The following is a 27,992-nucleotide window of genomic DNA, read 5'->3' as shown; positions in this document are numbered from 1 at the left end:
TTACCATGTTACCATGATGATATTCCTTCATCTTCATCCTTTAGTCTGCCGGGACTATTAACTGGTAATGATCAAAGGTATCCAAGCCCTTTCCTTGGAATAGTTTGACATGGGGGTCGAACCAGGTAACCATATAATCTGGTATCACGAGAATCGGTAGCCCACAGGGTACAGTTTCGGAATTAGTACTGTTCCGGTTATTGGAAAGGTCTTTTCAGGGTAAGACTGATAAGCAGTAAAGTTCGGTGCTGTTGCCGAAACAAAAGATTCCCCAGAGAGGAGTAACTGTAGGACTTAGCGTTGGTGTGTTGGTGTCAATTGTAAAAAAAACGGGATGGATGTAGGGGTATACGGGCCTCACCCATTCGTATACCTAGAGTGAATGTGTCATATGTTTTTCTCAATGAGCGTGTCGGATGAAGTGTGCTGAGTTGAATAGTGAAGATGTAAGGTATCTTATACAAGAGATACCATTGAATTTTCCTTCCTTGTCCGAGTATGTTCAGGGTTTACTCTGTTCACACCAGATTTACCACATCGTGTTCTCTGTGAGTAAGAGCAAATCCTCGGCTTATTTGATGGATTCGTAATACCGATTACTTCTCTGGGTGCTGTTTCTGAATCAACAGAGGTAAGCGATGTTAATGCATCTGGGAAGTTAAGCCAGGGGCAGCAATGGTTAGAGATTATGTCGCGAGCACTTCAGCAAAGTGCTTGTGCCTTTAGTGTAAGATGCACAAAGGAGCGTGGCAAGTGTTCACGTAAAGCACTTCGACTTCTTGTACCATAATAGAATAAAAAAAAATGTAGGTGACTGAACATAGCTTGACTACCATGACCATTATACGGATACTATCTCTTCCGGTATTCGAATCTGAATCTGCTAGGTAGAAAAATTCTAGCATGACTTAATGGATCTATCAGAGATTGATATCCAAAAGATTGACTCCAATATTCGTGTCACAAACTGGTTTGGTTTAGGGACCCAGAGTACTTAGGTGGAAGTGCACTAATACGCTGACCACTTCTGTTGTTTTAGGTATCACAAAGGGATCAATGAACTGGACCCAAGTGTGTCTCCAGTGAAGACATTGCGAGGATGACCTGCCGACCTAATGTAACCTTTCCGGTATTAGAAAACTCGTTCAAAATACAATAAAGAGAAGATATATGTAGCTGCGAGTTGATCTCAATGAATTGTTGGATAATTATGCCCGGTATGTTAAAGTGATCGACGCATGAACCGTTCAATCGAAAACCCGATCTGCTCCTTCCATAACTATGGATCAAAAACCAGGCATCAACCCCTTTAGTTTTTACATTGGAATTGGTAGGTAAAGAAAGTGATTAATTTCTCAGAACAAACCATTTTTTTCAATTTATCTCAATACCCTAATTTTTACACGATTTATTCACAATAAACAGATTTTCGAGAGTAATGGGACCAAATATGGATCGATACATATCTTTGTCTTTATAGACTGTATTCCGATATTCCAATATTTTAATTACCAATCAAAGCTTTATAGTACAGAATATTAATTCACTCCTCTAGCTTCTTTCATATAGTTCTTATCGTGCTTTGAACAGACAAACAGGTGAATGTGGTAGAAAGTTATAGAATCTAATAAACACCCTTTTAGATCCCCTTAAAACTAGTCCTCAAGACTATAGTACTATTATAATACAAAGTACTTTTTTCACTTTTTTGGTACTATTTGTAACTTTCACATTACACATGCCTGTTCCAAACCAGAAAAAACTCAACATCGTATAGCAAGTAGATATGTGTATGTTTGTATGTCTGTAAGTATGTCTATATGTCTGTAGTATATACACTATATAAATATGTCCGTATGTATGTATATTCGGGGATGTATAGATTGTAGTATGTAAGTCTGTCTATCTATATGTATGTACGTACGTATGTATGTACGTATCTATATTTGTACTTATTTGAAAGACTGCTTGTTGGCTGCACGTTCTTCGTTGAATTTATTTCGTAGACATCGTCTTCGTTGTCAATACAGGGTCTTTTAATTGTATGAATTTTCATTGGGAACAAACTTAAAATCGAAAATTTTATAATAGAAACTAAAGAATAATACTATTGTAAAACTTGACCTAATTCTTCTTATGAATTTTATTTTTGATTTCGCAATACAATTCATAAGTTATATTAAGTGTTTTAAAATTATACATATTTTAATGTGTTGTTTCTAGATAACGTGTGAGTAGTTTGAGTTAAAATTTTACTTGTATTTTGTTTTTGTTACAATAACAAAATACAAGTAAAATTTGTGCTCAAACTGCTCGATCGGTATCTAGAAACAGCACATAAGTTTTTGTCTTTCGAACTACATAAGTGCGACACTGCTAAAATTATAGTTTTATTTTTAGTCGTAGATTTGTGGGGTAAAATTTTTCACTTTTTTTAATAAAGTTTAAAATTTGGTCCTATCGTTTTTAAAAACGTTCAGGTAATGTGACTAATTCAGCGACTGGTTCTTTCTATAGTAAAAACTGGTTTAAGTTAAGCACTCGGAGGCATTTTTTCATACACTTAATATTATTATTCCTCTATATTTTGAACGTTGGTTGTATTCATTTGGTCCCAAAGAGACACATCTGTTACTTCTAACACTTTTTAGTAGATTTGTTAATAACGATTTCTTGAGACAGTAGAGATCATAAAATAGGTTTTTGCCAACTTAGATCATACGTTATACATAACTATTACTTGGGTAGCCTATGTGATCTGTCATGCGTCCAGCTGTACGGTGATAAGGAAGAAAGTCTTAACGAATTTTTATCAAGGTCCGAAAAAGAATCAAAGTCTTTTCTGTGAAATATATGATATGGAAGAAGAGGAAGATTTTTCTGTAGACCAATGCCAGCGGAATATGATAAAGTTTGAAAAACAGTCTTCTAAGTTGGCTTAAGGAGTAACTACATTTCGACCATATCACGATCGACGACAGGCTTAAGAGATGCAAGATTTGCATACGTGTAAGTTAATGGTCGAAATCTCAAGATTTTGTTCTTCGATGTTTCTCGCAGCAGTATCGGTGACGTAAATGTCATTATGGCATCCGGAAACAGATGTCAGATTTCGTGGTTTCTGGTGTATTGGGTTTACAATTATTTAGTTACCTCACGCACTTCCATACTCTGAACATTCATCTTCTCTTGTTGGTATTGTGATTCGGAAGGCTTTATCATAGCTTGATACATATTGAAAATACATAATCCTCTTGTTGCCTTAGTTTAGTTGAACCTACTTTGTGTAGGATTGTGCTGATGTGATCACATTTTAGTGAGACTGGAAAGATGACACTGCCAATCTATACTTTTCTTGCAGACAAGATGTCAAAGCTCTTTACGTGAACACCAGCCACAGGGTGAGCTGACTAGACGTCTCAAGTATTCGAGCTATCTAATCTCGGACCATTGCTGCCCCGTTTCTTAACTTCCGAGATGCAAAAACATCACTTCCGTTTACAACCACGCAAACGAGATGGCCGAAAGACTTAAACACGAATCCATCAAATAAGCCGAGAACTTGTTCTTACTCCCAAGGAACACACTGTGGTAAATCTGATAAGAACTGAGTAAACCCTAAATATATCCGGACAAGGAAAATTCAGTGGTATCACTTGTATAAGATAACTTTCATTCATCAACATTCAACCCAGCACAAACATTCGACACACTCATAGAGAACAACAACCGACACACTCAGTCTAGGTATACGGATGGGTAAGTTTTTTCTGTATCATATACATTCAAACTAACTTCCAACACCAACTAATTTCCAACGCTTATTCCTTAGAAAATCTTCTCCACAACCCTAAAGTGTAGCCCCAGTTTTCTTCACTCTTTCCTTAGCTAACGAGTCGGAGAAAGAAAACTTGCTGAGCTGTTTAGATCTCGCAGGTCTTCCGAACTATGTGATGTAGGAAATGGTGTGGCTTCATCGAGAATAATATTATATAATGATTAGAAATATAACTATCAAGTGATGCCATTCAACCGAGAATCTTAATAGAATCAGAACTACTAATTAGCTTAATATCAATGACTCTTCTGTGAGTTGTCTGTTGTCTCAACAATGGAACTTGGAAATCTTTTCCACAACCCTAAAATGTAGCCCCAGATTTCTTCACTCTTTCGTTAGCTCACGGTTCGGAGAAAGAAAACTTACTGAGCTGTTCAGATCTCACAGGTCTTCCGAACTATGTGATGTGGGAAATGGTGTGGCTTCATCGAGAATAATATTATATAATGATTGGAAACATAACTATCAAGTGATGCCATCCAATCGAGAATCTAAATAGAGTCAGAACTACTACTAGCTTCATATCAATGGCCTGTTCCCTAGTCCTATTGAAATAGTTGGACTTTTAGATATATCCTCTGCCTTTATTCGATTCTAAGCCTATCTAGCTACTTCCTCTTAACAGACAGGGTCTGTTATCATGACAATCAAGATTGTCACGATAACCTTCCACAAAAGCTCACTTCAGATTTCTTGGTTTCTGGTTTGTTGGATGTACAATTATTTGCATATTTGGTCGTGGACTATAACTAGTCACTTAAGAAATATCAGTCAACTCACGCACTTTCATTTTACGAACATTCTATGTGAAATTTATCAAAACGAAATTAAATTTTCTTAATTTTATAAAAAAATCTCTATTTCTAAGAGCTAATAAAATAATATATAAATCTACAGAAGTAAGTCTCATTCTGGATTTTTTAAGTTTTCTTCAAATTTCTTAGAAAGTATTGATTCATAATGATTTCAGATTTAAAATAAAAAACGTATTTGTTGTGTGTGTTTGCACGTAAGTATATTGGTATGCCTACTAGATATTCGTAAGTATGTAACTGTATAACAACAACAAAACTAAAAGCAACAACATCTTAAGCAGCGATTCCCAATGTCAAATTGAGAACAATATGAAACGATTCAAAATGATTAAAATAATAACTACGATTTCTGTCTGGCCGTGTAGCTTTTGATTAAGGTTAAATTTGGTCCATCATTTTATATAGCCCCGTTATGAATTTAACCTCGGAATTGCACTTAAAATTATGATAATTATGCAGCATTCGTGATGAAGCATATCCCATATAAAACTCCTTCAGAGAATGAACGCTTAATGCTTTAACATTTAATTAAAAAATCGAATTGATTTAAAAATCAGATATTTTACATCATTTCGTCTAAAGGCGATAACTTTTTTCCTTTAATCCTATTGTAGCATATCGGAAAATTCTGTGTTTTAAACATGAAGCATTATTTTAAGGCTGGGAATCACTGAAATTCAACATTGTGGATATATTTGTACGAGGGCATTTTCATAAGTCTTAGACCATATACACATACAGCAATATTCTTTTAGTTTATTAAGCGTCATTGTTTCTCCGATTTTTCTATTATTTTCATATAATAATTTATTATGCTTTGGTTTTATTTTTCAAAATTACAGTTATTTTTATAAAAATGTTTTGCAATCAGAATTTTCTCGATGATTGTAATGAATTGTGTGGTATAAACCGAAAATGCTTTGGTTATGAAAATAATTAAAAACCCCTTCTCATTTCCCAACATATATACGATAATAGATAAATATTAAAGTACTTTCTAGACTGCCTTCGTATATGTAGATTTTGTAAGCTGAGCTGCTGCTGCTTTTGTAAGTTTTAAAATTGTAAGTTAAATTATTTCCACGACTACTATTACGACTATCGACAACGATACTCGTACGAATTTCTGTTGTTACTTCTTCAGTTCAGAATAGTAGTAGTTCAGTTTAAGTCGTGGTTTATTTCATTTCACGAAAAAAAAACTTGTAAATGGTTTTAAAATTTTAGACAAATCTTCCTTTATCTTTGAATACGATTTGAATGCGTGAGCATATCGGTGAATAGTAGCTCAAAAGAAAGTCAAAATGATAGAACATGTCGTGCCATACTGAGTAAAATGAAGCAGACAAGTAACCAAGCCGGCTGCTATCCAGCCAGGCAGTCAGTGTGAATATGAAAATAAGAACAAACTCAAGAACTACAATGGCAACGAAAAACATGAATAGAAAAAAATACGACATGGAATTCTATACAATTCCTTACTTATTCCTACACAACACGGCAACAACTCCAACAACTATACACATAGCACAACTGACTGACATTTAACACACAAAAAGAAAACAGAAACGATTGTATACACATTCAACTATTTCAGTTTACACAGATACATATACACTCTTACAAACTTATATCCTGATCAGTGCTGCCAGAAGTCACTAAAATGTCAAAGCAGAGTAGCGATTTATATTGGGTGTATAAATTAAAAATTACGGATTCTCAACAGAGGGTGTACATGTCGCTTTTACATTTCAGTAACTCAAATATAATGTCAAATAATATTTCATCATGAACAAATGTTGCAAGAACCAAAAGCCTATCATTTTTAATGTATATACCCAATGTTTTAGCTTTGGGCCAGAGTTCTCTTACTCTTCGTACAAGATAAAAAATTGCTTAAACCTAATTATCCTTAACCAATTGCTCTTGATAATCTGAGAATAATATTAATTCACAGGTAGGTACTTAGGTGCTGATGTTAAGACCATTGCTTGTTGTCTTAAGATCTAGAGAATGTCACTTATCGACTTTATATTGGAGTCCAGCAGATCTACAAATACATTTATCTATATTTTGACTATTCAAATTAGAACTAAATGTTCGTCTGTACCTTGTCCTAAATGTTCGCGTATCCAGGTGGCGGATTCGGATTCGGTACCAGGTCTCCCTTTACTTGATCATGGGCCCTTAACAGCAGATCTACAAATACATTTATCTATATTGTGACTATTCAAATTAGAACTATATGTTCGTCTGTACGTTGTCCTAAATGTTCGCGTCTTCAGGTGGCGGATAGAAGGAGGTAATGGACAATCTGATCTTTATCTTTACTTGATCATGGGCCCTTTGCAGCTGATATACAAATACATTTATCAATATTGTGACTATTCAAATTATAACTAAATTTTTCGTCTGTACGTTGTCCTAATAGGGTCTTTTCCAAACGCATACCGAGCGCGTCTCCATGTGGCGGAAAGAAATGGGTAATGGATAATCTGTCCTCGGCCTTCAATGGTCCTCAGGGGAATAAAAGCAGAATATTACCCTTCAATATGGTGGTGAATATTCCCCGCGGACTAATATTGGATACGGGGGAGTATGGTATTAATGAATTAAACAAATAATAAAATAAACGTTACAGAGCGGAAGTTAAAATATCCGGTACCGGTGGAAAGTGTTGATCTGATAGCGAGTCATCAATTTGCAATCGTGAGCAAAAGACTAGTACGGAGGAAGAAGGATGTACTCGGAAGATGCTCAAAGCAACCTTAACCTTTTAATATTGGCGAGGGTCCTGACTCAAAATTTTGTAGGTGATATTAACAACACCATCATACCTTATCCCAACAAAGATGAAGTGGAAGCGTCTAACGCCAAAAAATCAACCACAAAAAAACTGTCTGGGACACAGGGGAGGAAGTTGAAAAAGATTCTCCGGAAGATCATATTGGGGGAATCACTCTGAAAGATATATCGGAATCTCTCTTAATTCCTGAGGCAAAGAGAAACTGATATCACTAGGAGCTGAACACTGAATAGGCCCAAGAGGAAAAACGGTTCCAAAACCCCGCTTTCCCCAAAGAAGCCTCCAGTATGAATCTTACGGGCGAGGAAGACAAAGCAAGCTGTTTGGAAGGCGATTTCCCGAATGAATAGAGAGTATGAGAAGAAACCTCAACCAACGCTTTCTATCTGAATCTTAAAGCTTTCTGTCTGAATCTTAAAACATGACAGCAAAACATGGTAATGACTTTTACGTACCCAACAACTTACTTTTAAATTACTACTACATACGGTCTACATTACTTAGAAGGAGTCTAGTAATGACTAAATAAATATATATGTAAGTACTTACATTTTAGCCTTGATGGAAAAAATAAATAAATCCCTATTTGTAAGCGAACGTGATAAGTTCTTGGTTCTAATGTCATCATCGTGTTAAAGCAATGACTTAAATTGTATATAAATTTTAGCATTTTAACTCCTTACTTGGTAATGAAAGTTTTTGCTTTATTGTGAAATATTTTTATAATAAATAAATGTGTATCTTAAATTTTAATAAAATTTAAATAAATTTCCAAAATCAAGATTAAAAATCCCACTTTCTTTATGAGATTTATTGTTTGAAATGAAGCTCCGTTACTAACATCCTTCTCATCGAAATCAAAATCATTTATAAATAATATTCCATGATTATTATCAATCACACTGTCAACATTAGTTACAAATGATCCATTGGGCGAAATGAATGTCCTATATTGCTTCATTAGTGCTGATCCTCCAAGAGTTTGCAGTAACTCAAACTCTTTGATCTTAAAAATGTTTTATTTCATCTAAATTTTCATTTAAAACTAATGTATTTTAAAATAACTTACTACTTCCGATTCCACATTAATGGTATTCAAAAAATCAACCCATAGCACTTTCGTTTTGCAATCAAAAAATGTCATATAACCTTCATATAAAAAGTAATCTTTCATATATTCTGGCATCCAGGAATTTAGGGGAACATTTTCAATGTATGATTTTGTGAGACCAATTCGAACACTTTCAAGATTCTTTAACAATAACGTATATTCAGTATTAGCTGGTAAAATATTCTGAAAACATCGTTAGATTTATTTTTTTATATAGAAGTAAAATTATAATATATAGATATCATACGATTTATATATACTATATACCTTCATATTGAATGCAAAAACCATAGCATCATTTTTACGTTTCAAAGCCTGTTGAAAATTTTTGGCTCTGGTACTGTAAAATACTAAATGCAATTCGATGGGTAGTGTTGTCGAAGACTTTTCGAACCATTGAAAATACATAAACTCAAAACAATATGTACCCAGGCCAGTCGATTCTCCTAAATTTATGGTTGGTATACTTGTGTTATACTTCATCTTAATAACTATAGTATGATCATTATTTTCCATAATCGTTTCTATTGGTAGTACATGAAAGTTTGTTAAATTTAAAGGCTCATTTATATAACCCATCACCCTTAAACCGAAAATATTATCGAAGGGTATTTGATGTTTTCCAATGCACTGCTTGCCCTGTTCCGATTCTATGGAGGAGGAGGAAACTAATTTTTTAAACTTTTATTATTTTAACTTAACATTCTAGAAACTTTATTATTATTTACCATTTGTTATATAATTGATGAAAAATAATAGGTTTAATATGCCAAATAAATGTTTCATTTTTGCTATAGTTTTTAATGATTAGTCCTGGTAGACTGAATACTATTATATAGTTCACCAGTTATTAAACCATTAACTTTTTTAATCATTTGCTTAATCTTATATTAATGCAAATTATTGCAAAAGGGATATTTTAATATACACACATAAATTTTAAACTCTAGAGAATTGAGCAATTATTTTAAATTAAATATATCACCTACAAATTAATAGAATTGGTGGACACAAATACCAAATAGATGTGTGACTTACTTTTGGGTAATTTATGTCCTTACTACTTACTTATGGTAATTAAGTCAACTTTATCATTCCTTAGCACATCAAAATTTTGATTGTAGGACCCAAAGGAATATTGGACTTTTAGGAGAGAACCCAGAGACATGCACTTTGCTCAAGTACTCGAGCTATCTAATCTCTTACCATTACGGTCCCGTTGCTGAAGTTCCGAGATGCATGGAAAAGGAAGGAAAATTCAATGGTATCATTTGCACCTTTCTCATTCATTTGACACAATCAATCTAGTTATACGGGTGGATATGGTCCGCATCCCGTATCAAATACACTTACCACCAACTCTTTCCCAACACTTGGTCCCACAATCACTCTGTTGTATTTGTATCTCGGCAAAAGCACCGAATTATCCCGAATTATTATTGTTTTAACCGACATTCTCTTTCCACGTGCACCCCTCTTCAATGTCCGGGGCAAGACAAAGTCCAAAACTCTGCCAGATTATGTGGTTTTCTGGTACGACCCCATGGCAAATCATTCCAAGCAAATGCCGAGTATACATTTGATCATCAGCAGTTTATAGTTCCGGCAGACTAAAGGTACTGGTAGCACCTCTTTTCTCTGGGATTGCTATAACACCAAGATGAAGGTCTTTTGTCAAGGTAACATGCCACCAGGGGTATTATATCAGGTAAATTGAAAATATTATTTCCGAGTCTATAAAAAGTTATTTCTGAAAAAAACTTTGGCGAAGATGGTCGGACTCTTATCCTAAATATAATTGAATGATATTTTACTTACTTCTATTTGACGTAAAAATAAAACTTAATTTCACTATTAGAAGTTGATCCAAGCGAAAAGGCATATTCGACCCATCGGTAGTGGTATAATTGGACAAAAAATCAATCGAATCTGAAAATATTATTGTTCAAAATGCACAAAAATAAGTTTCTTACTGGCTGAACCAACAAAGCATTGTAGTTTAAGTAGAGTTTCGAAAAAGAATTTCCAAGAAGAGAAATACCGGTAATTCCCCTGAATTCTCAATTCCGAAATCCCGTGTGAAGAGGTTAGGTTTTGACTTAAGTGGTGTTTTTACTGGAAATGGTTAGAGAATGTGTATATGTCGGACTAGATTTTGTGAATATAGAGTTTGTTGGATGCTTGAATGTGCAATTTGACGGCGACCAGTATAGGGATTTCTGAAACACAACTGCTTGCAGTATTTACTGTGACGACAAATTTCTTTAATCTGGTACCGCTGCATTCAGGACGCCCGTTGAACTACGGTTCTAGCGCCGTAAATGTGGCGACTGTAACTTAAACCTAATTTTAGGATAGAGCATAAGATCGGTATTACCCAAGGAACTGAACTAAGGAGTGTTTAATAGGCTCCACTCATAACAAACGATAGTTACTAAATTTTACCTTAGACGGGAATCAGAAAATTAAATCTCTATTATCCAAAAAACTTAAAGCAACTGGCAACACTGAATCTTACACAGAAATATACAAAAAAAGAAATATTCGTGCAGCTCGTAAGTTTGCAAGGACGGACTAAGAAGCTCAGTATAAATATACTTGTGGAAGGAACGAACATTCAAGCAAAACCTAGTATAGAAAGCCATACATACAGACATGTTTGTTCTTATTCGCACTCTTTTATACAATTCACATAAATTCCCTTATTGTAATGTATGTGTATGTAAATATGTAGAAATGTGTGTGTATTTAAGGGTTACCATAGCGATATATAATGATTATATCCAGCTCCTATGTTGGAAGGGCTAAATAGGCAAATTTCTTACAAATTTCTTACCCTGACACACCATAAAACGACATAACGTCCATGGACATTATGTATGTCACTTTTTTAAAATGCCATAATGTCCATGGACATTGTGACACTTTTAAAACAAAAATGTATAAGAAAATGTGTTCAAAATTTAAGAAAGGGACACACTTATCCCGAAAAGAATTGTTCCTAAATTTGGTATACTCTTTGAAATCCATAGACTTTCTGTCACATTGCTTTTGGACATTATGACACTTTTGAAATTGTCATAACGTCCATGGACATTATGACTCAATTTAGTGTGTCATAAGGTCTATGGACATTATGACACGCCACCTTAAAACATAATGTCGTCTCTTTTATCAAAAGCCTTCGAAATAAAGATTTTACATTTGTTATATAACAGACGGTGGCATGTCATAATGTCCAATGTCATAATGTCCATGGACATTATGACACACCAAAAAATGACATAACGTCCATGGACATTATGTCACTTTTTTAAAATGTCATAATGTCCATGGACATTGTGACACTTTGAAATCAGAAATGTATTGGAAAATTTGTTTAAAATTTAAGATAGGGACGCTCTTATCCCGAAAAGAATTGCTCCTAAATTTGGTAATTGTTACATTTTGGACTCCTATTAAAAAGTGTCCTGGATAGCCGGCCTTCGGCCGGGCGCAGGGGTTTCAAACTCTGGGGTATTTCGAACACCGGCTTCGCTAAATTAAGCCTTTTTTGATAAATGGACTCTTTGAAATCCATGGACTTTATGTCCCATTGCTCATGGACATTGTAACACTTTTGAAATTGTCATAACGTCCATGGACATTATGACTCAATTTAGTGCGTCATAACGTCTATGGACATTATGACATTGGACATTATGACACGCCACCTAACAGACGATAGCATGGCTAAAAGCCGAATACATGCTTATGTAAAGGGTAGATCAGTGGAAACCACATTCATTTGAAGTTTACACCACATTTACAGCCCCACATGCCCTCCAATAATGTACATTTTCTATCGCATGACCTGATGAAGATGACCTCAACCGAAGAGTGATTAAGATCAATCTGATACGCAGACGATTTCGAAAGACTTCTTTGACACAAGGATCCAAATTATTTATGCAGGAAGGCATTAAGGCCTCGAATACGGCTTTCGAATGGGAAAGATGGAAATCGATATATGAACATATTGGACACTTATACATAAACGCTAGAGGCGCCCAATTTAATGTCGGAAACAAAATTGTCCTAAATGGGAGATCATAGTTAAGCACAACACTAGAACAAACCTAGCAAAAACTAGGTAATGACTTTCAATTGTAATTACTTATCTAACAACATACTTTTCAACAACTACTACATATCGTCTGGATTACATAGAAGTAGTCTAATAAGGTCTTACAAATAATGTGTTACATAAATACTTTCTAATTCACCAGTCAGTCCACCTGCCTGTGAAGCTATAGAAGCTGTATACGATTTTTCATTCGAATTGCAACGACTAATTTTTCTAATTATATGTAACCGTTTGTGGTAAGTACTTGCTCCAATGACATCACCGTGTTAAAACAATGACTTAAAATGCTGTTGTGTAAGTAAATTTTAGCATTTTAACCCCTTACATGGTAATGAAAGTTTTTGCTAGGAACCTCTGCTGGGACCTGTTGTTACACTGATGGCTTTAAACTTGAAGACAAAACGGGTCTGGAGATTTACAGTGAAAACCCGAAACCAAGATATACTAGCGTCTACTAACTGGAATGGACATTTGGCCCACTATCAACGATAAGGCTATTCGGTTATAATCGGAATATATGTAAACGATGGGGTGACTCAAACGAGAAGCCTCTTCTGAATAAGAGGTTAGTATGAGTGTATGTATTCATAGTAAACATACAGGTTAACAGGATAATTATACAATTAAGGACAAATGGATTGAGACGAATGTAGAGCATTTGGAGAGAACATTGGGAAATCTTCTCTGGCTTTCTTTAAAATTAGATACAAATATCTTGGGAATGATGTTATTCCAGATATTGCAAATTTTCCACCAACAATTACTCTGAAAAGCAGCGCACATCGATCGAACTGGAAAAGGTAACATCATTTTCAGAGTTGTATTTCAGAAATTTTCACTTCCATTTCAGAATAAACCAATTCAAAAAACAGAATCTGCAACACTTTTAAATTATGGTATTTTGGCCCTTAAATGTCCCAAGTTTAAGAAAATTTTCTTCAATATTTGCAATACTGTATTGTACTGGATATCTTAGAAAACAGCATGCGGCTCAGTTGCCGAAATACATACAAACATTAGTGTTCATAGCTACAGACATTCACACAAACATATAGTCATTCCTATGCATCCATTGTTGCTGTTGATGTCCTGTCAGAACGTTTGTGTGTGTGTGTTCTTATGTTTGTATGTCCCAACCGTTTTACAAGGAGTCTTTGTATCCCTTTTATACAGTATTTTTCAAAAAATTCTAATTACTTTTGACTCGGATTTATACAGTCAGGAAATTAATTGTCACCAAGTAAAGCAGAGAGTATACATAATAGTTAATTATTCAGCCAACTAGAAGGTAATACATATATTACTGAGTCACTAGTCCATTTCTAATCGAAGCAAATTATATATATTTATAGTCTGCCAAGGATCCATCACCCCAAACTGCAGGGTTATGTTCAAACAACAACAGTATTTTATATGGGACCCAGAAGAAAAGTTTCTTCAAAATTTTTTGCTCTTCTGCTTAGTTCAGCAGTTTTTTGTCCGTCTTCTTATTGTTGCTGTTGTTGTTGTAATTTTGCTGTTGCTTCAGTTGAAAATTTAAGTTCTTATGTGGCATTTAAAGATCTTAAAGACTTTAAGTTTTCGTATGCCACAAAGAATTTAAAGATTTTTACGTAAAGAAAGGTAAGAAATTAATAAACAATTTAAAGAATTTCTATGGAATTGAATGAAACAAGTGGAAAATATATTTTTTAATACTTTTGCGCCATATTAAGTTTAAATCAATAAATTATTTATTTAACTAAACATAGTTAAAGTTACTTTTTTTTAATACAAAAACTATATATTAGGTAAGGAACGTTTTTAAATACTTATAGAAATATTTGGAACCTTTAATTTAATATTGTTTTTTGTAAAATTTCTTTTGGGTGCAAAAACAATTTCGGTTGTTGTAAGGATGCAGGGAAGGTTTTTGTGTGTATTAATTTTTTTTAGCGAAATATAGAAAAATGAATCACAGGAAGTGCTTGTCTTGTTTATTTTTTTATTCTATTTTATTTTTTATAATATTTGTTCCTTTTTCTAACAAATTTTAACTCAAAATATACGCACACATTCCTATGTTTCTTCTCACACTAAATGTAAATATGTAATAAATTCATGAGACTATATGTGTGTGTGTGTGTAAATAATATATCGTCTGTAGTATCTGACACCATTTCAAAATACACATTGTCAGGATATGTTGAATTTTATATGACTTTAGTTTTTATTTTTTATTTGTTCTCTCTGTCTTCTTTTGTGATACACACAGACACTAACGCACATACATACATACATACATTCTTATATTTTGTATAATTTTCATGACAATTTTCTAAATATTTAAAAAGTTTCGTTGTGATTTGCAGTAAAAATTTTACGCTTTAAGAATGTCAGTCAGCTGTTTGTTAGAACAATGGGAATATGATCCTTTAGAAAATATTAGAACCGGTATTGAGAATTTATACATTTCTGTGGGTTTGAAAAGGAGGAACGAACACATTGTGCGCTATAGTTGCTAGTTGTTGTCAGAGTAATAGACCTAGAATAATTGAGCAAAATCGGTCTTTCAATTTTAAAAGCAAAATTTGTATATTTAAAAAATCGTTAAATTTGAAATACATTAAACGTTTAATGTGGGATTTTTGCTAATTTGTTTTAAATAAATCCATTTTTTTCATATTTTTTTCTCAATATTTAAAACAAAACTATTAAGTGGCTTAATATTTTTTTCTGCAAGATCCTTAAATTGATCTATTGTATTCAGTGTAAAGTCTTTCATGCACCCATATTTAAATACACACATGCACATACATACTTACATACATTCATACTTCGTATTCTATGCGAGACTTATTCATAGTCGCAGTCTCGTCCCACACTTGTCATTCTTTATTTCCTAGAAAGCAATTAGAAAGCAATTTATTTTTCAATTGACTTTTTCTACAGACAACAAATGCAAAAAAAACACATTCAACAAATACAACAACCATTTGGCACACTTATTGTAACAAAAAAAAGAAATTCATCACAAGGAAAGAAATGCATATTGATGCACGCATATACATACATGTTTGTATTTACATTAGTATACGAGAGTAGTGCGAAAAGTAACCAGCAGTTCGGTCGGCCACAGGTGACTAGCTATTTTAACATATGCTTATCCTACGAGTAAGTCAATCGTTACCCCATAGATTACTAAGGGACAGTCAATAAGCTTAAGTTTTTTTTTTAAGTGCCCACTATCTCACTTACAAAGGGGGCACTAAAGTGAGGATTATCATCACCCTCGTTTACAAAGAGTACATGTTTTTCTTTTCAAAAAAATATAGTCTACTACATATGTATTAGGAAAAAGCTATTTTCGAATTTTTTCGGGGCTATTAATGGACTGTATTCCGTTGAGGATTCTTAAACTATTAGTGAAAAGTTTTTAATTATAAAAGTTTTGTATTCATTTTGTACAGTTCCACACTGTGCTATAAGTACAGTACTACAAAGTACAAAGAGGGAAGTAGAAATATACACGCCTGGTACCAAATTGACATCAAATTGTTTATAATTTTTCAATAACATCCGTTTTCATAGGTACGACAACACTATGTAATGTTGACAACATTTCAACAATTCGTTGTCGAAATCTAAATTTTATACACATCCGTTGTCTAAATGTTAACAAACGTGGTATACTCACTATTGAAAAACAATCCGTTGTCAACATTACATAGTGTTGTCGTACGTCAATTTGGTACCAGGCGTGTATATTTCCTTTTCCCTCTGTGTATACTTCTCACCCAAAAATGTATATATATTCCGGATCCTTATTAAATTTAACACTTGCACTTTGCACAAATAATCTCTATTCGTAATGTTTGTTGGGTATTAAAACTGTGCAATATCGGTCCAAGGATTCACCTAGTTAACACCTCAAAAAGTCATAAGTTAATGAGTATACATCAATCGTGATAAAATACATGACCAGTAAGTTTAATCCAACTTACAATTATATTTTAATAAATGGCGGACATCGGACCATAACCAGACCTGGGCGATTTCCATTAATTTTGCATTAACATTAAATTAAAAAAAAATTAATTTAATGTAAAAAATATTGCATTAACATTAAATTTTTTAAATTTAATGCATTAAATTTCCATTAACATTAAATATTTTTGAATTTAATGCATTAATTTTACATTAACATTAAATATTTTTCAAATTAATGCATTAATTTTGCATTAACATTAAATATATCTGAATTTAGTGCATTAATTTTACATTAACATTAAATAAGCAATAAAATTAATGCATTAATATTCCATTAACATTAATATATATAAAAATTGATAAACATAAATAAAAATACAGCTCAAAAGACCTCGATCTAACTAAACAACTAAAATTAAATAGGTTAAAGCCCTTTCTAATAACTCCTATATTCCATTCAAACTTGTGTGTTTTAAATATGATATTTATATAAGATTCCACAGACAAAATAAACTAAAAAAGGAATATCTGGGAAGTGATATTATTCTTCTAATATGTATTATCGAGTATAGGACTTATTAGAAAGGACTTTAACAAAATAAACTAAAAATGGAATATCTGGGAAGTGATACTATTCTTCTAATATGTATTATCGAGTATAGGACTTATTAGAAAGGACTTTAACACATTCAATTTTACTTGAATTTTGTTAGACCGAGGTCTTTAGCGCTGTATTCTTATTTTTATAAATTTTTTTATACATTAATGTTAATGGAAAATTAATGCATTAATTTTATTATTTATTATTTAATGTTAATGGAAAATTAATGCATTAAATTCAAAAATATTTAATGTTAATGCAAAATTAATGCATTAATTTCACAAATATTTAATGTTAATGTAAAATTAATGCATTAAATTTAAAAATATTTAATGTTAATGCAAATTTAATGCATTAAATGTACCCATGTTAATGTTAATGCAATAAACTTGCATTAACATTAATTTTTTTTAATGTAGAAAAAATTGTTAATGCATTAACACATTTAATGCATTTATCCCAGGTCTGACCATAACTGACCCTCCTCCCCATATAAGGTCCCCTGCAGACCTAATAACTGGCTTAATAATACCAGAATTTTCGAATAAACTAGTGTTTTAGGAATAAACTTCTTTTCAACGAACTTGATGGGAATCGATCCATAATTGACCCTAATCCCCATATAAAATCCTTTTCAGAAAATGACTTTGTGGCTCATAACTGGTTTAAAAATAAAACTATAGGAATGAATTTCGACAACAACATATTTTAAAAGAAATTTTGAAAATTACTCTAAACTTTGACTTAGAAATGCAAGTATGGCCATGAAATTCGGTTTATAGAAACCAAAATATATCTACCAAAAATCCCTCATACAAGGTCTCTAGCCTCCTTCTTGCAAACAAATCAATTTATTGTCAAAAGTAATGAAGTTAAGAAAAAATTCGATAAATACATATTTTATCAAAAATATTACTCACAGTTTCGAAATCTGTACCGGTACATAGAAACCAAAAACTATCCCCGAAAAATTCGAACCATAATTCCCTATCCCTCATACAAGTCAAGTACCTAGCCTCCCTGTTGCAAAAAATCAATTTATTGTCAAAAGAAATGAAATTAAGACAAAATTTGATAAATACATGCTTTTTCGAAAATATTACTCACAATTTTATATTCTGTAGAGCCCGGTTCTTATTGACTTAAGTCCCCATAAAATTGCATACTGGCTGTCAATTGTCTTAAGTCCCCATAAAATTCCTATACTGGATGTCAACCTTTCTTTCGACAAACTTATTTACAGACATAATATCCTACGACAGATTTTTTCTTTAAGGGTGGATATTTGCGAATACAAAACTTTTAGAACTAAATATATACTTCATAAAATTTGAGAGGAAATAACATACGATTTCGGTAAATCGAGCCAGTAGCGTGTTTTTGAATTGATTACTGATCAAAAACTAATCCAAATTTAAGAGAATAAAATCGAGTCAATTTCGATATATCAATAACAGATTTTCAAAATAAATTTTGGATAATTTGGTAACTGTGTTCAATCTATCCATAATGATTTTCCAAACTATAAATGTCAAAAAGTAGGGAGAGTATAATAGTTCTTTTTACATTTAACCCTTTTAAGATCTATTAGGCTTAATAATAAACTTAGTAAAATTACGTAAAACATCCAAACATCGAATATTTTTTTTAATTCATGCAAGTCCTCAACTAAGTGAGAAAAATGTTTCAGTATGTTAGAACATTTGAAAGAACTTATCAGATCACTCGCGTATGTTCAACTTGTAATACTGTTCTGCATATTTTGCATACATACATATTCTTATATTTAAACACATAGATATGCATTCAAACAAGCATACATATATTGAGACAAATTTGAAGTGCGTGATTGATAAAAATAACTAAAATTTATCTCATGAGATAGTTATGTATAAGAACATTAGATGCGACAGCAAAAAAAAAAAAATACACCGCACAGCTCTCAACATCAAAAAAATCCTAGGACCACAGATGACAAGAATCAGTATTATCCTAGGTTTAAATATACGAAATTTTTTAATCCACACAAAAATTGAGCCAGTCTAATAAACATATATTGAATGCAGACAAAGAAAAAAAAAAAACAATAAAATATTTAAACACTTAAAAAGTATGTATGTATGTGTAAATATGTAATTTCATTTACTCGTATTCGTACTTCAAATTTCGGTATTTAAAACACACATCTACACATAACATAAATGTAAAATTTTATAAGTTTCGCTGAGAACAAATTTCTAGTGAAATATTTTTACACTTTAACTATGAAATGTATATAACTTAAGGGCTCTCGATTTAATTACAAGGACATGGAAACACTTAAAGCAATTTTTAAAATAAATTTAGTATTGGTCTATCTATAACGTTTAACACTTTTCGGCTGAAATTTGAATGTAATGATTGAATAAAGCGATATGCAGAAACTAACCAAAAGACCAAATATTTATAAATTTACCCTTTGACTTTTAGCGTTTAAGTTTTAATTTGGTAAATGGGGGGTAGGATCAATTATGGACCGGTCATTATAAAAATTGAACGAGACATTTTAGTTTCTATAAAACATGTTTATTAAGGTTATACACAAAATTAGGCGCTATTACTACGCGATAGTCGGTAGTGTTCTAATATCGAAAATCATTTTCTTGCAAATCGGCACATATTTTTAATAGTATAATCTATGTTAGTGTTTTAGTCTCGTAGACCGGACGTGGTGGGTTCGATCCCCACCTGAGGCACTGGTTAAGGAGCGCACAACAGGCCCGATGGAGGCCTAGATGTATTCCTTCGGACTTGATGTATATACGTACATCCTCCTTTGAAACTAACTAACTAACTAACTAACTAACTAACTAACTAACTAACTAACTAACTACTAACTAACTAACTAACTAACTACTAACTAACTAACTAACTAACTAACTAACTAACTAACTAACTAACTAACTAACTAACTAACTAACTAACTAACTAACTAACTAACTAACTACTAACTAACTAACTAACTAACTAACTAACTAACTAACTAACTAACTAACTAACTAACTAACTAACTAACTAACTAACTAACTAACTAACTAACTAACTAACTAACTAACTAACTAACTAACTAACTAACTAACTAACTAACTAACTAACTAACTAACTAACTAACTAACTAACTAACTACTAACTAACTAACTAACTAACTAACTAACTAACTAACTAACTAACTAACTAACTAACTAACTAACTAACTAACTAACTAACTAACTAACTAACTAACTAACTAACTAACTAACTAACTAACTAACTAACTAACTAACTAACTAACTAACTAACTAACTAACTAACTAACTAACTAACTAACTAACTAACTAACTAACTAACTAACTAACTAACTAACTAACTAACTAACTAACTAACTAACTAACTAACTAACTAACTAACTAACTAACTAACTAACTAACTAACTAACTAACTAACTAACTAACTAACTAACTAACTAACTAACTAACTAACTAACTAACTAACTAACTAACTAACTAACTAACTAACTAACTAACTAACTAACTAACTAACTAACTACTAACTAACTAACTAACTACTAACTAACTAACTAACTAACTAAGTAACTAACTAACTAACTAACTAACTAACTAACTAACTAACTACTAACTAACTAACTAACTAACTAACTAACTAACTAACTAACTAACTAACTAACTAACTAACTAACTAACTAACTAACTAACTAACTAACTAACTAACTAACTTAACTTGGATACAAAATTTGGAAGATGGTTAAACCGTAGACCCTATCTTTGCTTTATCTCCGGTCGGCCAAACAAAGACTTCTGGTTATATCGAAAATTTTCGATTTTTTACTGAAAAAGTTTAACTTTAGTTTAGAGCAAATATCGAAAACTTCAAAGCGGACAATTTTTTAACGTTCGGGAAAATGCGACATTCTTGTTCGACGTACTTTTTTATACACTATGTGGAATAGATTGTTGTACAGTTGTTGGAAATCAACTGTATAAAAGTTGTAACCTTATTGTTTATTATATAAGTGCTAAAAGTCATATTCTGAAGGGGGCCATGTAATGGACAATAATGTAAGGATCAGTCCATAACATTTAACAAACATATTTTATTTGCTATAGAATCATCTGTGTCAAATTTCGTCGCAATTCGGAAATTTTTGAGGAGGACTTTATATGGGAGCTAGGGCCAATTATTTCCCGATCCTAATGAAATTGCACTGAGAGATTTTATTTCTAATAAAACTTGTTTATGTGGAATTTACTTTCTGTACTGGTATTTTGAAGGCAGTTATTAACGTTAAAGTAATTTTATAAATGAGACCTTATATGACGTCTAGATGAAATCGTGGACCTCTATTTCCCATTTTCTATAACAAGGTAGGTAGGTAGGTAGGTTGATAGGAGGATCCGAAGAAATACACCTAGGCCACTATCGGGCCTGTTGTGCGCTCCTTATCATGAAAAAAAAAGTGAAAGAATTATTTTTCAGTGTTCAGAAACTCAGTTTCCTGAACGTAATTCCTAAGAATCTTCCAATTAGTGTTAGTCAGGAATGTTATTTCCGGAATAATGCCTGGCAGTGGCAAATAAAGTGCTCCAGAGTTTCACTGTCCTCTCCACATGCTCTACATTCGTCTGAATCCGCACGTCCAATTTTGCATAGATGTGCTCGTAATCCTGTGTGTCCACTCAGAATACGTACCATCATACTAACTTCAGACTTGCTCATTTTGGATCTTCGTGGTTCTAGCCACTGTTTCATTATTCCAAGAGGCCTTATGGGATTCTCTCACCCATATTTTTAATTCAGCTTTTGTTGCATCAAATGGTTTCGCGTTTGTCAGGTTAACTGCCTCGAGCTCCCTACCCTTTAAAGCTATTACATTCGCCCTTTCGTTACCGACTACTCCCGAGTGGGCTGGTACCCATATGATGTGAACCTTACCTCTGGGAGAGTATTCAGTTAAAGCTTTCTTACATTTCAATACGGTCTTAAATTTAGTTCTATCGCCTGATATCGCCCTAATTGCCTTCTGGCTGTCGGCGCCATATTTATTCTAATCCAATTTACGCATTACGTTATTGCTCGTACTTCTGCCTGGAAGCTTGTGTTATGATTAGGTAAACGGTGGTATATTTCTGTTTCTGGGTCTTCAATATAGAACCCCAGCCCCACTTTGTCCTCCAATTTAGAGCCATCCGTGTAACAACGGACTCCTACTGGTATTTGCTCTAATGTTCCGCTTGACCAAGACATTCTATCTGGGATCAGCGTTTCAAAGTTTCCGACATATTCTGTGTCTGGTATACGATCAGGCACGATGGTGTAGGGTATAAAAAAAATCTACTTTTCTTTATGTTTTGGTTCTACATAGAAATTCATTTTCACTCCCTTTCAAATACATACAAATGAATATCTTCCTCTGTGTTTCTACATAGAAATTATACTTTCTTTCGTGCCTTTTTTGTACGGCTTAACAAAATTGTACAACATTTTCCAACTTAGTTGTTTTTACTTGCCGGAATGAAAAATTGCTCATTCGGGAATTTGATTTTAACATGATAAGAAATCAGCTGTGTGGCTCATATCAGTATGATACGTAAGGGATGCAAGCATTCGATAAAGATACTTGGATGTAAACAAAGCAAACACATACTTTGAAGATGCGATATTTAAAGGAGTAGATTCTTTATTCTTTAAATTGTTTAAGGAGATGTTCAGAAGTACTTACATAGTTAAAATCGTAGTAGACTTAAGACTACTTAAGGCGAATTTACACGTTATCAATGTATGCTGAACATAGAGAACATACGTGCCCGATCGCATTACGGAAACAGAAATTGTCGGTAACTGTTAGACAAAAATATAAGTTTATATCTAAGATCGTTTTGAAATATAAGAGAGCCATAACCTAATACTCATCCAGTAGCTAGTTCTGCATCATATGGGTACCAGGCCTCTCAGAGACGATCGGCCCATTTCCCGATTTTCCATTTCCAATTTTATTAATTAATATATTTAAGGTTCTGATTAACAACTGCCTTCTAAAGCCATAAAGCAGCAACATACTCAAACAACTAACAATGGTCGTTTTTAAATAAAAAGACTGCCTAGCTGGTGGGCAGATTGTGTTGCAGATGTAATACGGCTCCACTGAAACATACCTCGTATACACATACCAGCGGGAGAATAATGAAAAATATCAACAACAACAACAAAAAATAAAACTAAACAAAAATTTAAGAAAACTTTGTAAGCAAAATAATTTTGCCATTACTTTTCTCCCTTTTAGCTACAAGGGAGTGTGGACATGGAGTCAGGGGACATTTAAATTTTATGAGTAAGAAGGACAATAATCAAACAATATCACTTTCAGAGTTAAGAAAACAGGTTGAAAATATGATATCAGTAGCAAAAACAAAAACATCCTAAACCTAATTGCGTATCTATGTTGCACGCTCATGTGAAATATGAAATTTAATCACTAATGGTGTTATAAATAAAAATACCAAACATCAGATTCGCCTTGTCCAACCACCACCTAAATTCAAACACCCTCAAAATTCATTACCTATACTGCAATCCTAACATTCATATTGGTTGGCAATAGATACAAACCCCCTCTAAAGAAATGCATTTGCCGACAAAAGTGGTTTATAGGTATGTCGTTAGAATTGATATTAAAAATTACCATTGTCGACCTTTCATTATATTTATGTTTGGTATCATAAAAGTGAAATATTGTTAAATAATAATTCGCAAGATGAATTTTTGAGCACAGTTTAGCTTTTAAGAGAATTGTTACTCCTAAAACAAACATGGTTCACATTTAAGAAAGTTTATCAGTTATCAAGCCCATTTAAATCATTTAAATATATATTTTGAAAATCGTTTATTTATATTATGTAATTTGGTAGAGCGATATAAACATACATAAGAACTTCTGAAGTATCCGGCTTTCCCATATGAGGACTTAACAAATTCTAAAGTCAAGACTGCAAAGGTCCTTTTCTCTGAAATACTGTATCAGTAGACCATCTAAATTTCCATTGTTCTATTGCTCATTACTTCGATACATCAGTCTGGGAAACAATCTTTGCGATTCAGTTTTATTCGTGAATGATTTGATATTCATTATATTTTCAAATCATGTCCAAAAATCTATGTCAACTCAATAGCGTGTCGTCGGAGTTGGAACAAAGAATGAATCCAATCGAGAAGACATTTCGATCTTATTAAAGCTAATGGTTGATGGTATGAGATTTAATTCTCTTATTCTTCTTACGATTAGCTTGTAGAACTATATACGATCAAATATGATTATATTTCAATGATATTTGAGACTTAGAGCATATAGCGATAGCTATCTAGCTCCCTCCCTGAAAGGCTTATTTACGATAAAGTTTTCCGCATTTTTTAAATGTTTAGTAGTAGGCAGATAGTTCAGCTAAGAAGAAAAGGGTTCAACTTCGTTGCCGATAAGGCGCCACGACAGCAGGTATAAATAATTCTGTCTTAGCCAGAGAATCTGATCTCTTTAGCCAAGCCAGGAGGTTTTTCTTCCATTCGAGAGACGACTTTTCGCCAATTGTTAAGACATTGTTTGGTTCCATGACTGCAAACATTGCGCTCGATGGCCGATGAACAAAAGCCCCTCAGGAAGGTGTTGGGAAGTAACTTGAGGTACATTGCAAAAGTCCGACAACTTGTTAGGGAAAGTGCTATAGAGCAACCCGACATCGGGGTCGATGTTACACCTTTGCATAGTAAGTGCTGCTCTTGCGGCTGCAGAGGTTCTCACCACGGCAGACAGGTATACCTCGCCGCTAGAACCTTATCCACAGCCGAAGGCTTGGTGGATAGTTTCAACTTACAAGCAGCCTACTTGAGCTGTCTACTTGTGGTTGTTGTTGTTGCTCCAGATGCAGTCCGGTATCGCCATACATATTGTGCTCCTATCATGATCTCTCCGACAAGGGTAACCCCTTGGAGGCAGCCAGCTTTGGCAGAGCTGCCTGTGTCTGCATGGCTCATGGGACTCATTGCATTCCCATGTCGACAAGATGACTACCATTCTTGAAAACTATAACTCTTGTGTGACATCTTATCGCTTTTTCATTGGTGAGTTTAGTTTTGTTCCTTAGTGTTTAAAAATAATACGTTTAAAATAATTAAACAAAATTTTCGGATTGATTCGAACAACAGTAAGTGGTAATGGGTTCCATACTGATTTTATTCGGATAACAACCCCTATACAAAATCCGTTCCAAATTTAAGAACATAACAGTAAATCTCCTTTTAGAATGTGGACTTGACTTCGTATTCGAAATAATCCAAAAACAACTTCCCTTAAATACACCTAAAATGTTATTTCATAACCATGCAAAAGTTTTGTTCATAGTAATAAGTCTCTCATTAAATGGTTTCAAAAAATTTTAGTGGAAAGGGTTTAAAAATATCAAAGTATTTTATATTTTAAATTCTGTATGAATATATTTGTGTGTGTGTGTTTATGTGTAAAGTAGTTGGCAGATTTTTCAACCACCCATTTTTCATGCAAGTCACAGTTGCTTTTGATTAAAAGAAGAAATACTTTAAAGGGTTAGAATTTAAAGTTTTTCTTCGGTTATTTTCGAAATGTGGGTGTTAGTTAACAACAGCTTTTCTATATACAGATAAAAATTTTACGAATTTTCATAGCAGACGAAGAAACTTCAAATACAATATGAATATATTTGAGAAGGACATACAGACATATATACGTATACTATAACAGTGAGTGTTAAAAATATAGATACGTAGATAGTAAGACAGAAATCTTTAGAATAAAATTTCTATGAATTTTAGGAAACTAAATAAGTTTTTCAGGAACTAATCAGTTACTTACAAATTTCAGAAATTTTCGCAAAAGTCACATAAATAAAATGCGTACCTTTAATTATGTCCAATAGTGTATTAAATATACAATATGAATAAAACATTGTGAGTATGTGTGTGTGTGTCTGTTTATCAGTTCTCTGTCATTTCAATCCACTACAAATACATGAAGGCAATAGCGATTTTAAGGTGTTTATTCAATACTTTTTATTCGAAATGGGGCCCCCCATTCCAAGTTCCTTCTTCTGTCATTCAGCCTGCCAGCCGGCTAAAAGTAACAACCAGGAATATTCAACTAAACAACCACCCTCGTTGCCTGCCTCCTACCTACTTCCAAACTAACTAACTAAATGTGCCTAACGCCAATAATCAACTTTTTGCATTAAAAGCTTAAAAAATTTAAACTTTAATATGAAAGTGGATTTTTGGAAAGGACAACCAACCGAACAACAACGATTGAGAAAATGACGATGATGGTGATGATGCTAAAAACAATAAGTGAATTTTTTTAGGGTTCTTTTGATGAGCACAGCATTTTAAGTCTAATGACAATGGATGGATAGATGGATAGAACAATTCAGCTAAAGAATGCCAGCCAGTGAAATGGGTAAAAGAATTTCAAAAACGAAGAAAATTATATTGAAAATAACATTTTTTGTTTATGCGAAACATTTGTTTTAATTTTCGAAAGTTTTTTTTTAAATATTTCAGAAATTTAAAAACATACAAAATTGTTTATTGCTTTTGCAATGATGAGGAAATAAAGACAGTGGTAGTGGAGATGGTGTTAGAGGCTAGGAAATAATTTAAATATTATTATCACTATTTAATTTGTTATGATTCGACTTTAAGTTTTAGAAAAGGTATGCAAAAAGCTTTCTTTGGATTATGGGTATATCGTTTTTGTATTTAAACTTCAGGTTATTATTCTTCGAGTTGTCATCATGTTGCCGATTTAATAGAGAAGATCTAGACAACACAGTCCTAAAGTTGTACTGTAATGATAAGTGGAACCATGCTGAAGGGAACGGCACAACCAGAGTTATTTGTTCCAGGTAGGAGAGGATTTGCATTGAGCACTAAACTAAGCACTACCCTCCCTCTGCCTGAAAGCCTGTTTTCCCTATAACATGCTCCTCTGGAGTTTAGCTGATTCGTCTGGAACATATAATTAAATATATGTATAATTCTGGCTGGATCCACCAGCGTATTTTTCCATATTTAGCAGCTGGTGGTCTTCGCCTCATTTAATACATAAATGCAATTCGTTCATTAAAAAATGGAAAGTGGTAGAAACACATTCCCCTCGTATCCTGCTCCCAACGGGCAGCTCGAACGGCTACACAGGGCCAGACTACATAGTCTGTGAGCTACTGTTGTACGCAAGTGCCTACCTCTAAAGCCATTTCTGACAAACTGCAAAGGTGATAAGGACCAGGTTAACTTGTCTATACCAAGGGTGATCTCAATCAGGTTGAATAACAGAATCCTAATAGTCTCGAATAGTCTCGACACCATAAATCATCCAAACGACATTGGTAAAACCATGACAGCCAAGGATCCCTAACCTAAGTATTAACCACTTCCCTGAGCTAGAGTGCGCGAGAGTTATAATTGCTTTCGCACAGACTTTTCCTCCTTCAGATGATGTCATTGGTGATGCAGTGCCTAAACGGCGCGTTCAGAGAAGAATGAAACGGCAAAAAAACAGTTACCTGGAAATTAACGTCCCAAACCCATTCGTGCTGTCATTCATGTCCCAGTCTAACTGGCATTTCGCGAGACAAACACTTCTGCAAGACCTCAAAGAAAACTGAGTCACCCT

The sequence above is a fragment of the Lucilia sericata genome, unplaced genomic scaffold, assembly GCF_015586225.1.
Source record: "Lucilia sericata isolate MDLA Ls3-8-SP2 unplaced genomic scaffold, ASM1558622v1 Contig000600F_arrow, whole genome shotgun sequence".
Classification (NCBI taxonomy): Eukaryota; Metazoa; Arthropoda; class Insecta; order Diptera; family Calliphoridae; genus Lucilia; species Lucilia sericata.
The sequence above is the reverse complement of the archived record's forward strand: the minus strand, read 5'-3'. Positions refer to the sequence as shown.